The following is a 7,073-nucleotide window of genomic DNA, read 5'->3' on the forward strand; positions in this document are numbered from 1 at the left end:
ATGTTTGTGTACCAACTCTGTGACAATTTATTGTAACTTCCTCCTCCCTGATAATAAGTGATTTCAAGACAAGTGAAAAAAAAAAAAAAGAAGAAAGAAAAACAGCAACAAAAATACACTCATAGAATCACCCAGAATATTTGGCCAAATAGCAGGCACCCCATGACCCAGTCAAGCTGACACATAAAATTAAGCATCATAGAGGGCAATAGGGTAAGCAGAAAATCCCTAATTCTAGCTACTGGAAGACACTCCCTCCCCCACAATACACCCCTGCCCTCTAATTTAGACTTCCCAGAGAAAGTGGTTCCACCTCTTAAGACGTATTTTTAGAACTTATGGAGGCATTTGTCACAATGATGGGGGGTTGCCACTGACACTTAGTGGACATGGGCAGAAATGTCAGATGTTCTGCAGCGGTCAGGACAGTCTACACCACAAGGGACTATCTTACTTGACTTTCAAACAAACTGGACGTTCATGTCTGTGAAAATCTTATTCATAACTATCAGGGTTGAGCTTCCAACTTCATTTTATATATAAACACAAAGGTGGGCTTTTTTTGCTTTTAGCTTTAACACACATTGAATTTCTCAGGAGTGCAAGGTTGGATGAACATGGTAAATTTTGTTCAGAACTTTACTGAGGGTTGTTCACCATTCTGGAAAATAATATTACAAATGGCAATGCCAGTCACAGTAGTTGAGTGGCCCTTAAAACACACGTGAACCTGTGTGCGTTCGTACGTATTGAATCCATGGTCATTCTGCATATAGGTGCAGACATCCAACTCCTCATTAGGTCTTACAGTTGTAGCTGTGTACTTTTTTTTTTTCAGGTATTGACGTACTTATCATTTTACTATAAATTATTTTTCTTTGTTCCTTGAATATAGTGCAGTGAATGTACGATTCTATATTTTTTTGAAATTATGGATTTTAGAGGGTAAATTTTGTGTATAGGCAGATTGTTTTATCTCTGGTTTGGCTTTGAGTATGAGAAAGGGAGAGTTACAAATTATTTGTTATAAAAAGTACATCAGATCTAATGTTACTGAGAGCCACTATTCCAGGTGATCCAGTGTCCTGAAGAAATGCTTCTCTATCCGTCAGTCACAAGCCTGGCCCCAAGGGGCCTGTACAGTGAGGATACTGGGTCCTCACAGCCCAAAGTGAAAGATAGTAATATAAGGTTATTATCTTTCACTTCGGGCTAACTTCAGAGATTAACAAATCCCTAGGCAAGTGGCTGATGTGTCCTGCTCCTTAGTATCATTGAGATATTACTTTATTTAACCAAGGGATGGAAGGATCAAGGGGCTTCCTACTTAGTTACTCCCAAGAGCTTATCGACTCTGCCTCCTCCATGAAGGCTGTCTGGATCAGTTCCACCTCAAGGAACCTCTCTCTTCCTTCCCTGATCTGCCTATACTTCTCCATTTTAACTTCTTTTCATGGATTCATTTCATATCTCCTCAAATGAGTTGTAAATTCCTTGAGGGGAGAGGTTGATGTGTCCTGTGCCCCAAGGTACTCATGAAAGAATTTTGAATGAATAAATGGATAAGTGAATAAATAAGTGGATGTATTATCATGTGGAAGGAATATTGGATAGCTCTACTAATTTATTCCTAGTGTCTGTGGAAATAAAATAGAAGGGACTGTTTTGTACCTTCTAACCAGCCAGCTCACCAGCTAAACCCCTAGTGGTGCCTTGGGCTTTAATCAGGAATTTAATTAGCCCTGGCACCTGATTCTGGAAGAAATGGAGAACAGCAATGAGCTCAAGCCAGAGAGAGCTGGGCTGTCACCAGTGTGACATATGGTGCCATATATCACCTGCCAGCTTCCACGTAGGTTACTTTACTTCTGAATGCTAGAAGTGTTTATTCTTTTGAGATGCTAGATATCTAAGATCTGTTATTGATTGCCTGAAACCAAGAACCTGAGCCAGTTTGGCTGATTAGGAGTGTATACAAAGTAGTTAGAGGTGTAGAGGGTGTAGGGAACACAGGTCTAGATTTGGATTCAAGAGACTGACTTGATCTCTGACTTTTCACCAACTAGCTATGTGGCCACGGACAAGCCAGTTCATATTTCCAGGTTAAAAGTCTACGAGTCAGTGAAATGCAGTAAACTACTATTTGAAGGAATTTCACAGTGATGCATTGGCGGAGGTAGATGTGCCATGCAGTGAAAGACACTCAAGCTTTAAAGCCCCTCATTATACCGGCTCTTCCCAAAGCCCTGTGCCTTTGTGCTTGAATGCTGTCTTATGTACATGGGTCCTTTCTTTAGGTACTTCCCATAACTTCAGACAGTTTTGATTAAAAAAAAATGAAAGTTTAGATACCTGGGATTTACTAGTTTAATATTAAGCTTTAGCCGTGTTTTACACTTCATTGCAGTTGAGATTTATTCCAACAAGTTTTTTTTTTTTCCTGTAAGGTCCATGTCATGTTCCTATTAGTTTTGCTATTGTCTTATTCTTTGTTGTCCAGGAGTTCTGGACATTTGACTTAGTTACTGCAGATGGAGTTTTTCTTTCTTCATTTTCCTAGAAGAGCTTTGCCTCTGGCCTCTTGGAAACCATGGCTAGGAGACGCTAGGTGAATTATGGATTGAGCTGACTGCATTCAGTAAAATCGGTGCTTACTCCATAGCAACCTGATTTGGACACCTACTTTAATCAAATGGGAGAGACTAGGGAGACTCAGGAATTCTCTGTGTTACTTGTTGGGTAAGTATGAGACAAGCCCCCTGGTTTAGCATCATACTGTGAGCACAAGAAGACAGAGCAGGGAAAGCAGATGGTGAAGGAGATGAACATCTTTAGGCTGCAAGTTCTTACAAGCACCCACAGCACATCTCTCCTCAGCGTGCTTTTCAGAAGCACTCTAAGGGCTTTGCAGTGCGCACCCACTCCAATCAAACTGGGCCAGTTTATCTGGGCTTAGGAGTTCTCTTAATTACTTTGTCTTTCTTGTTTATTTGGTATTTTATTCCCTTTTGTGGGAAGCAGAGAAAGAACTGTTTTCTTTGTTTATTTTTCCTGGTCATTTTCACCAAAAATGAGGTTACATCTCCACTTCTGACTTCAATTTGTGTCAAAGAAAAGACCCAGCATTTTGTTACAGTATTTTTTACCGATGACCTTTGTTTTCCCAGTAATCATTTCCTCCTCAGAATTATGACCCACAGAGATCCAGATAGCTGACAGTAAAGACTCTGCATCAAAAAAAAAAAAAAAGACTGCATCAGAGGACAGCTGAAATGGGTTTACTCTGTCTGTCTGAAACTTGCATTACCCACTTATGCTTTTTCTCATTGAAATTTAATTTCCATATGTTTGTTTACTGTTGGATTTAAATCAGTGTTTAGTTTGTTTTAAAACAGCTTTGAATTGGCCTTTTATCTTTTTGGCTCATAATTACCTTTTAGTTTATATTATTTTCTGTTTCATTCTCAACCAGCCATGAGTGGATTAGGAGAACTGGGTTCTCCCCCAGCTCTGATCAGTGTGTGACTTTGTCATCCAGCATGCATTACTTAATTTCATCAGACTGTGGCTTAATAAACATAATGGCACCTCTCTTTACAATATTTGAGTGTCCTATGAATTGGCTTTTTAAGAAAAAATAATTCACTCATTTCTGTTAGCATTTTTAGAAATATTTTCAAGCTTATATGGGAGCACATTATCATCATACAAGCCTAATGGTAATTAGGAATAACTAGAATAATTGCCAGCATAGTATTTATAAATATTGATTTTGGGAAACTATGAGAAATGTTTACATTTAAATAAGGAGAGTGTCCATTGTGTTGGGTGTTGGAGGGCTGTCCTTTGACTGAAAGAAGTGTGAGAATAGCCCCTTTCCATGGGCTGCCTCATTTTAAAATAGCACCAAGAAGTGCTGCCCAGTCTTCAAGGGGGCTGAGAGATGCTATAAACAGTGCCAGAAGGACCACATTCTTGTCTTGGTTTTAAAAAAAAAAAACAAAACATGTCTCTGGGTTTTATCCATAACACAGACCCTCCTCTCTTCTGCCCTGCATGCCAGTCTCCTGCTGCCCTGTTACAGCCCAAGCCAGAAACCCTGCCTGTGGTGTTTTCTTGTGGGGGGAGGATCCCTACAGGGATTAGGAGGTGGGAAGGGGACAGAGCATGATCCGCAGGCTGGAAGGGAAAGTGCTGGCTGGCATCTCTCCCTCCCCAGGGCTTCTGAGTGGCAGAGCTGTGGCAGAGCTGACTTGAGGAGGGGGCCGCTTCCAGACACGCAGGAGGAAGTGGTGAGGGGCACCGACATGCTGTCTGTGCTGAGCTTTACTATTTGCAAGCGCTCTCACATGATCGAGTGGGCGTAGGTCAGAGGCTCCAGAGCTATTTTATGGTCATAAAAGTCAGATTTCAGAGTGGTTAGATAAATTTCCCAAGAGCACACAATTTTTAAAGACAAGGTAGGGCCAAACCCAAACCCAGAAATTTGGTGTTGGAAGCCTTCTGCGCCACAAAACATCTCCCTCTCTTGGTTCATCTTTGATGCTTCGAATTCAACTCTTCAAAATTGATTTCTGTGGGAATGTAATGGCTTTTTTTCTCCTATGAGACATCCATATTTCCATTCCTGAGGAAACACTGAACCTGAGTGTGAGTTAGTCAGAAGTCTCCTTCCCACTTGAGTGCAGATCCTCTAGAAGGAGTTTCTCAGCAGTCAGGGGAGGAGAGGGCTGGAGAAGCCCCACAAAGTGGGCAATTGTAGGCTGCCCAAGGGCCTGGATTTGTGGGGTAGAGGGGCTGTGAAGAGGGGTCCAGAGGAGGCAGCCCAGGAGGCCACTGAAAGAGTGAGCTTGGGAGGAGGGCAGAAGGTCAATTTCCTTCTTTCTGCTGGGCCAGCTAAGGCCTGTCCAGGGCCCCTGTGGTTCCGGCAGTCATTTGGTACAGAAGAAAAAGCTGAATTCCTTGGAGTCATTATTGAGGCTTGAAAGTTTGGAACCTCTGTGTAAGCAGCAGTGTTGGGAACAGTTCAGCCAGAAGTGGACTGTGCTCCCTGAAGACTCATCATTCTAGCAACTGCATTGTTTCCTAATGGGATCACCAGTTAAAGACTCATGGAACTGAAAGGGGCTCCAGAGTGGAAGAGAAACCTGGAGGTCCTGACATCAGGGACTTGCCCAAGGCCACACAGTGAGCTAGTCTCACCCCAAACTGTTGAAATTAAAGGTATTTGCGAGGCCCCGATGGGAGAGTTTGGAGGGCGAAGGTGGACACCGTGTTGTCAAGCATTAGAGTATGATAGTTTCTCTCACAAAGTTCTCTATTCTTCCAAGTATTTAAAAAATGACAGCTGAAGTGGGGGGGGGGGGGGGCTATGATATATTTTAAAGCAATTTGATGGTGTTATTGACATTTGAATATTTCCAATTTGTTTTTACTGCTCGGGTGGTGAACAGCAGCAGTAGCAGCAACAAACTCTTACATCACACTTCACTCTAAAAGCCAAAGCAGTTCCTTTCTGTAAATATAGTACAAAAAGAGACAGACATCTACATACAGTAGCTCTCTATCTTAATATTCCCTTCATGCTTCCAAATCAGGTAAGGGACTGAACAGTTCAGAGAAAGCTTCATCTGTTCTTGGCGGGAGGTCAGGAAAGAACAGGGCCTGGTGAGCAGGCCACCTTTCTCCAAGAATGCCAGGGCCCTTCAAACTCACAGATGAGCCCCACCCCGACCCAGCAAGGTGGCAGGAAGCAGCACTCAGTCCACCTGCAGTCCAGGAAGCAGCCCTGGCAGCCAGCAGTGGGAAGGCCCTGCAGACAGGACTTAGGAATAGAGCCTCAGCTCTACACTCTCACCTCTGACAAGGGAGTAATGTGCTCCCTGGCTTAGCTGCTGCTCTCAGGAATTTCAGTTTCCAGGCTTCTTTTCTAAACAGCATTGCTCTCAACGTAATTCATGGGATATTGATGAATTTCCCTTTTTCTCCTTCTAGGGAGCTCCTCCCACAAGAGCCTAGGCAACCTCCTTCCCAGGACAGGGTCCCTCCTGCACGCTCTTTTGCAGGCAGGCCTCCAAGGCCAGAGGACGAGCCCCTGGTGCTGTCCACCCTCTCTGTTTCTGTCTGCTCAGTTCAGTAGGTGTTCACTGGGGACAGCCTCTGGGTCCAGCCTGGTATGTGTGGCAATGGAGCTGTCCACTGTCTGACCCCGTGGCTATAGGCCAGTGAGGGAGATGGCTGTGGGGTCATGAAGGGGCAGGGCAGAGGGGGGCCTCCAGAGTGGGGCTGAGGAAGAGGCAGATGGTGCACATCGCGTCTCTCAGCTTGTTGGGGCCACAGAGCACTGCAAGAATTGCCAGTGTCCACAAACAGAGCCTCCGGGACTGTCTATTTTTCTCACTCCCTTGGCACCTGACCATGTGCTGTTTTGTTCAGGACTGTGGCTTACCTGTGCATCTGAGTTCTGGCCTCAGCCAGATGACAAGCCCCTTCTGCTCGCCCTAGTGCTTACTCAGCTCAGGGCTGGGGTGGAGGCAGAGGTTCCCTCCACAGGTGTTTGGGAAACACACTTGTATTGCAGGTGGCTGGGGCCTGGGAGAGGGCTCATGGGCAGTGGAGGCATCGGGGGCTTGACTACCTTCCTTCAGCCCCTTTCTCCCCAGAGACAACCAGTTTGCTCCCAGACTTAAGGCCAATGGCTCATGACAGAGTGGTGAGAAAGGACCGGGTCAAGAAGCTGGGCCACTGCACAGAGGGGAAGGATCATTTGACAGGGGCAAAGTGAAAAGTAAATGTGTGTGAAAAAAATGACTAATATTTGATTGTTGCTTCATGGCCTTTGATTGTTGCTTCATGGCCTATCAGGGATTTCTCATCCTTGATTAACTTCAGATAAGGTGGGCATTGGTATCATTTCCATTTTGCAGATGAAAAACCTGAGGTTCAGAGAGTGTTGACCTACTAGAGATCACACACTATTAAGAGGTAAACTGGGACTGGATCCCAGCCTTACTTAGGCCAGTCTCTGCTGTTGCTTGGCTAAAAGAGAAGCTAGTACATGTGCACGGTACAGA

Source organism: Bos indicus, chromosome 10 (genome assembly GCF_029378745.1).
Source record: "Bos indicus isolate NIAB-ARS_2022 breed Sahiwal x Tharparkar chromosome 10, NIAB-ARS_B.indTharparkar_mat_pri_1.0, whole genome shotgun sequence".
In the NCBI taxonomy this organism is placed as follows: domain Eukaryota; kingdom Metazoa; phylum Chordata; class Mammalia; order Artiodactyla; family Bovidae; genus Bos; species Bos indicus.